Source organism: Galeopterus variegatus, unplaced genomic scaffold (genome assembly GCF_000696425.1).
Source record: "Galeopterus variegatus unplaced genomic scaffold, G_variegatus-3.0.2 Scaffold4705, whole genome shotgun sequence".
Lineage (NCBI taxonomy): Eukaryota > Metazoa > Chordata > Mammalia > Dermoptera > Cynocephalidae > Galeopterus > Galeopterus variegatus.
This window is the reverse complement of record NW_007730816.1, coordinates 44,171-51,667: the sequence shown is the minus strand read 5'-3', so window position 1 is coordinate 51,667 and position 7,497 is coordinate 44,171.

Genomic DNA, 7,497 nt, shown 5'->3' with positions numbered 1-7,497 from the left:
ATGACAAGCACGTGCGTCCCACAGGGCTTCACTGCCCTTCTCCTGCCAGTGCTCAAAGAGAAAAGCTAGACATCTATGAACTATGTACTAACATTTTCAATTTGTCATTTATTTGTAGCAATGGATGCCATGAAAAGAAAATAGGCTACATTTTAAGGGGCGTGTTTCCTGGCCTTCCTTTTAGAATGTGGCTTGGAGACCCGGCTGCCCAAGGCTGTCAAGTACAATCCCATGGCACGGCACTTGAACAACCGTGGGGGACCATGCATAGACACTGCCATGTGTATGGTGTCCCTGCAGTTGTATGACACAGCAGCCCTATTGCTGCCAGAAAGACAAAAGAGGCCATTTTCCCTTTTTCTAAGTTAAAGGTCAGATTGTGTTTAAGTTGTACAGAAAATGAAAGCTGCTTTCAGGTTTTTTCTTTATAAAAAATTTGGATAAACACCAGTAATATTTTTCCTGTCAAAATATGATAATATTTTATTATCAGCATCAGAAATTCGAACCACTTTTTTAACTCAAAGAAGTTATACATTTGTTCCACAGTGAACGTGAGGTAGATATGAAAGAAAAATATAAAACATTGAAACTTTACTAAAAACTGATCACATCTCAAAATCTTAGTAAATTCATCAATCGTAAGGAAATGCCTTGGGGGGTCTACTATGTTTCAGCTTTCTGCCAGCAGTTGAATGTGATTTTGGACTATTTTCAATCCTGTGCGACTGTGTGGCCCTGTATTTCTTCATCTTCAAAAACACCCAGATAAATTATTGGTCTTTACATTCATCTTTGCATCAATTAGATTACTCTAAACTTTTATGTTCTTTCATGAGTTACCTTGATGGAATTGTTTCCTGAAATTCCATGCTCTGGGTTGCTAATAAGACATTTCTAGTTTCTTGAGTTTGTGCAATGCAGTAGTAAGCAGCCTGTGGCCAGAGGAACTGCTGGTCTGAGGCTTATAGATGGAAAGGGACGACCCCTACCCCAGGTGATACGGGACACCTGCGAACAGCCTGTGGTACTCAGAGCTTTTTTAGGTCAAACCTATGAGAAAGGAGCGGAAGCAAGCTCTCCCTGCTATTCTGGAATTCCTCGGATCTTCCCAGGCAACTTTGACTAGGTCTGCTAATGCTACTAAAATTAGAGTCTCATCTCTTCCTTGGTCCAGAATCAGAACTGGGTTTGGATTTCCTAACTTCTCTCTTATGTGCAATCTTTGAAAAAACCCCTTAGTTTTATAAGGGGTTTACTGCAAGTGAGCACAGCAGTCATGCTCAAGCACATATTAAAATAACCGAGGGAGATTTTTATTTTTTATGATTGCCTCTTTACCCATTCCCCCAAGGGGTTCTTATTTGATTGGGATGGGATAGAGCACAGACATCAGCATCTTTTCGAAGCATCCAAGGAGATCCTAATGTGTGGCCAAGGTTGAGAACCCCTAGAATATATGGAAACAAAGTTGATTGGTTATGAGAAATCTCAAAGGAGTCATAACAGCAGTCCCCGGACTTTACTAAAATATACTTGAGGCTAGACGTTTGTCTTCTTGGTTCTGGTCTTCACGTAAATCCCGCAATCTAGTCTGGGGTGGACGTTCCACCAAAACCAGCCCATCATTTAATAAGGTGGGAATGAAATGAGATGCAGCCTCATTATGGATGCCCTGTAGACATTCCTTTTGTTTGCTTCCTTCCTTCCTTTCAATGCTTCCTGGTTATGAAACCCGATGCTCCCTCTGGCCCTTTAAGTTTAGGAAAGCACTTCCCTTTCTGGCCCCAAAGACTTCCCACCCACGGTGCATGGCTCCAGGTGTCCCAGTCACTTCTCTGTCTTTCCTAGAAGCAGCTCTAGTTCTGCCCTGTGAACTCCTGCCCACCCCCCAAACCATTTCCCCAGCTATGCTCTCTTTGCCATTAAAACACTTCTCTAACTGGAAATTGAAGTTCATTCTGCCCTTGGGTGAGGTTAGGCACTTTGCCTCTTCCTTTAAGTGTATGTTTGAATAAGAGCCAGCTTATGGCCTTAACAGGAAGTGCCATTGTTTAAGTTTGAGACAGAGAGTTGGCGTGTTGGTATTTTAAGGACAAGGAAAGGTATACTACACCCAGTAGAGCTTCTAGTCGAAGGATGTGGCCAGTAAATGACAGATCATGCCATACAAATATGGAAATATGAAAGAGGGCAGACTCCCTGAACCTTTGGAGAAAGGTGTCCATATGCATGTAGAATGTATATACTCACCAACCCTCACTGGGAATGAGCCGTACATCTTTCTAAATCCTCAGGAAAAGACAATAAATCATACAAGTTTTAGGGTTAAGAAGAACCTAGATGTCATCTGGAGTTATTTTGCTGCTCAAAAAAAAAGAAAAAGGAAGAAAAGGGAAGTTAAACATCACAGAGAGAATTATGGCATATTCAAAATTAAAACAGAGAGATCCTGACATATAATCTTCACATAGTTATTACACTGCATTAAGTTATCTAGCTCATTTACCTTCCTGAGTTCAGGAATAAAAGTGAAGAAAGCCACCATCTGGTTTCTCTCCTTACACGCAGCATCTTTGTCTCTTGATGAAGAGGCAGATGGGCGCTGCCTTCAGGGCTGCGCTAGCTCCAGGCCAGCTGTGCGTGTGCAGGGCTCCACTCCAGTGTCCACGTGCAGCCCTCGGCTCACGGTGGAAGACCTGCAGGTCACACACCAACCTTTGTCTGGAGAAAACAAAGCCAAGGCTGTGTTACACTCCTAAGTATAATAAGCAGGTATTGATACAGCAACCGATCAATTCCAGGTGTTTCCTTAGGTTGAATTCTGACCAAGGGAGGAAGCATACAAAAAAGAGTGTAGAGGAGAAAATGAGGTGGAACAGAGGAATCAACACTAGAAGAATAAGGAGAGTGGAGGAGATTTTTACAAATAAATACGTAACGTAGTCAGTTTTTTGAGTGAGCTTCCCGTTGCTTTCCTGTGAAGTCTCAAATCCACACTCCTTTCTTGTAGGGGAGTGGTTCACCCAAGAGAGGAAGGAGAACGCATCTGACATCCATAAATTATTCTGAGAGTCTTTAATGGAAGAAGAGGAATTTCTATTTAATACTGGGCTTAAATGCATGAATGTTATCGTTAGTTTTGCTACATAGTGAGCATTTCTCCTAAATTGGCTGAATAAAAAGTCTAATTAAATGGCCAGGAACAAAAGATTCAAATATTACTGTTTTTAAAAATAATATTTCCTAGTCTACGAGGAAGTAACATGTTACTAAAGAGATGACACTTAACTGTCAGATATAGTACCCAGTGCTCTGAGTGTGCTGTAAATGACAACAACACCATAAATCTGTACAGATTAACTCTGCAAAGCACTTTCAAGCTTTTATTTCATTCAGTCCTCACAATGTTTGGCAAGGTAGGAGGGACTTTTGATCTTAATTGATGAATGAGGACATTAGGGTACAGGGCAATTCAATGACTTGCCTGGTAAGAGGATATAAGAAAAAAAATCAGTTTCCTCTCCTGTACTTTCACAACACTGAGCAAGACATCATCAGCTCTGCAGCAGACACCAGTTGGGTGGCCTCCAATTCAATTCAATTGTGACATTACCTACCTGGAGATAGCCCCACCCCCCACCCCCCACTTCCAATGCCAATCACAAGCCCTGGTTGTTTTACCTGTGCTTCTGACCAGTGGGCTATAAATCAGGGCTCCCACAACTCCCCTCTTGGGTTGGATTAATTTGCTAGAGCAGCTCACAGAACTCAGGGAGACCCTAACTTACATTTATTGGTTTGTTATAAAGAATATTACAAAAGATGCAGACGAAGAGATATATAGGGCAAGGGTTTGGAAAGGGGCGTGGAGCTTCCGTGCCCTCCCTGGGCGCACCACCCTCCAGGAACTTCCATGTGTTAAGATATCTGGAAGCAATCTGAACCCAGTCCTTCTGAGTTTTTATGGAGGCTTCATTACGTAGGCACGATTGATTAAATCACTCGTCCTGGAGGCTGGGAGGTGGAGCTGAAAAGTCCCAACCCTCTAATTCCGACTTAGTCTTTCCAGGTGACCAGTCCCTAACCCCCACACTCCCCCACCCCCACCCCCGCCATGCTACCTTGGGGCTTCCAGCATCTGTCAACTCATCAGCATACAAAAAGACACATTACTTTGAAGATTCCAAGGATTTTAGTAGTCATATGCCAGGAGACAGGAGGAAGACCAAATATATATTTACATTTCACATATATAAATATATATTTCATAATATTACACCTAGGTTTACACAGTGATGGGACCAGGGTTGGGAACTCAAGATGTCTAACATCAGGTCCAAGGCTCTTTCTGCTCTGTCTCCAGCATTTAGATGTGTTAGACTGCACACAGCAAGAAGCCTGGAACTTTACCTCATTATATTTGTATCCCAGAGCCTAGCTCAATACACGGGGTATAGTAAATAAGTAATACGTGATTGTCAAATAAATGAATGAATCTAAACTTGGGATAGCCCAGAGAAAATTATTGCTTCCCTGAAAAGTCTGGGTAAGCTCATTTTTGGAAATTAAACCTAAGTGGCTTTGTAGCTTAAGAAATTATCAACTCATTTTGTGGAATTATTTTAATTCCAGGAATGGCTCTTGTAACTTGAATGTTCTGAGATAAGATGCCATTCTGTATGAAAGGAAGGGTTGAGCTCATGGGGGTTATGTTATTATCCATAGCAGAATCATATACTTCTATTTTTATTTTTGTTTTGAAGTTTTATTATTTTTCAAATTATCATTCATTACATGTAATGATATAAATCTTTTATCCCTAAGAGGTGAGTGGCACACATTTGAGTAACTATCATTTTGAAATATAGAATTTCTAGAACTCTGACCCAGAATGATTGTTATCTACATGATAGGACTTGCAATGCTAGTAATATACCATCTTGAATTATTATTCAACAGTTTCAGTGTTCCTGGTTCTCCAGCCAGATTGTAAATTACATGAGATCCAGACTTGCGTATTTTGATTATTTTATATCCCCTCATGCCCAAGGAAGAACCAACGGCACAAAGATGAGTTTCTGGGTGTGCGAATCAAGGCAGAAAATGTCGCATTGCCGTGACGTGGCTCTTAGTGTGGTTCGAAAATGTTCATGAGAGAATTTTTTCTAATTTATCTTGATCCAACTTAACAGATATTGTAGTTGGCGTGGAATTCTGTCTTATTAAACTCCTCATAGTCTTTCCTAAGAGGTTCTATATTTTTTATAATGAAACTTTTTGTTGCTGGGGCAAAAAAATATACATAGAACAGAGGGAGCTACTTTAGGATATTTGAGTTAAGAGAAACCACACACAGCTCTTCTCTTTCTACTCAAATAACATGCTTAAAACCTACAGGTGTGTAGTTGCCATTGCTCAAGTGAAAGGGAGATGAATGATTGCTTCTGCTCCTTGTCAAATGTGTAGTAAATGCCTGCAATTGCTGAAGCTAATGGAAAGCAACAGTCCTGAGGGCATTGAGCATAGTATCTAAAAGGAATAAATGTCATGAATAAAAATAATTATAATGATTTTAATAAAGGAGGAGAAAGTATAAATATCACTAAGGCCACAGAGACAAAGCTGTGGGTGTTCAGGAGAAGACCGATTACATCAGCTTGGGGGGATCAGCAGACTTTTCATGGAGGACGTGTGTTTGCACAGAAATAAGAAGCAAGGGTGTCAGGCAAAGAGGTTCTAAAAGCAAAGGCCTGGAGGTGAGAAAGACGACTTTACACAGAGAATGTGACTCCAGTGTGAGGAAGGGGAGATAGGATGGTATGGCCAGTGGGGTACTTGGGGACTAGACTGAGGTAAGCCAAGAATGGAAGACCAAAATCACAGACTTTTTAAATTAACTATTGCTGAGTTTTTAGTAGCGACTGTTGTGTTTTAGAAAGATTAAGCTGGCAGTTTACAGACAAGGAGAGAGACTGAGGCAGGGTGAATGGTTCACAGCAAGTGGCAGTAATTGCTGAGAGTGGGGTAGCAGGAACGGAGAGGAGGGAAGAACGCACAAGACGTTGATGGATAGAAACGCTCTGCTTCAGTGCTGGTTGGAAATGGGGAGGAGGGCCACTGCAAGAAACGCAGAAACAGTGTCAGCTCAAGCGTTGTAGATTAACATGGCAGATGACTCTACCACCACACCACACAATCTCCGCTTTATCCCACCTTTCAGGCTGAAGGGAACCACAGAAGGCAACACCCACAGGTGAGTTGGCCTGTGACCAACTACAATTATTCCTCCTTTTTTTGCTTGAATTTCTGATTTTCCTGTTGGTTTGTGAAACCATCTCCCTCCAGAATGTTAGGGGTCTCTCACCAAGCAAGGTGACCCTGTGTTAATGCTACTGCTAGATCTGTTATGCAATTATGTGACCCTGTTGTCATGCAACTCAGCCATCCCACTTGTCCAAGCATAGAACAGCCTCCTAAGTCCTAGAAAATCCCAGGCTGAGTTGAGTCAAACGTCACAGAGACCGTTGCGGTGACAGACTGACAGAGAAGTGTGGAGGCTCAGCAATTCTTCACCCTCCATTAGAAGGCCATTTTATGTGTCTGCCTGTGCTCATCTTCCTTGAGAGCCTGTGACTAAAGCCTCAACGTCAACTCTCCACACAGGGAATGCCCTGGAAGGAAATCTAACCTGAGCACCAAAATGTGTCCTAACAGTGTGTTTTATTGTCCCCTCATTTTATACATGGTAAACCCAAATGGTTATCATAACATTTACTTGAAATTTCCCTTCTTTCTATACCTCACTGGTAAGGGAATGGTAGAAATTCATGGGGCTGAGTCATAGAAGCAGTTGGGATAGTCTGTGAGGCTGAACGAAGAAAATTTTAAAGCTCTATAATGTTAGAAACATTGTCTTAATTAGAAATTTTTAGTCTCCTGGTCTAATCTTTCCAGCTTGTACCAGTTATCTTTGCTGTGTAACAAACACCCCCAGACTTAGTGGCTTTAAACAATAACACTTTGATATTTCTTACTGTGGGTCAGCTCTGGGGTTATTCTGTGGGTCTTGCCTGGGCTCACTCACATGGGTCAGCTAGAACTAGGGACAGGCTGGGATGCCTGGGCCTCTCCCTGAGGGTGGTCTTTCATTCTGAAGAAGTCCAGACTGGCTTCTTCTCAAAGTAGTGGCAGCATTTTAAGAAGACAACCTCCAATGCAGCACATGTGCCAAGGTCCTATTGGCTGAGGCAAGCCACATTGCCTGGTCCAGAGTCAGTGTAGGAGGGGACCATACAATGGCACGGATCCCGGGAGGCATGATTCCCTGAGACCCTTTAGTGTGACAGTCTACCACACAGTCCAGCACAGCCGAGGCAAGCCACATTGCCTGGTCCAGAGTCAGTGTAGGAGGGGACCATACAATGGCACGGATTCCGGGAGGCATGATTCCCTGAGACCCTTTAGTGTGACAGTCTACCACACAGTCCAGCACAG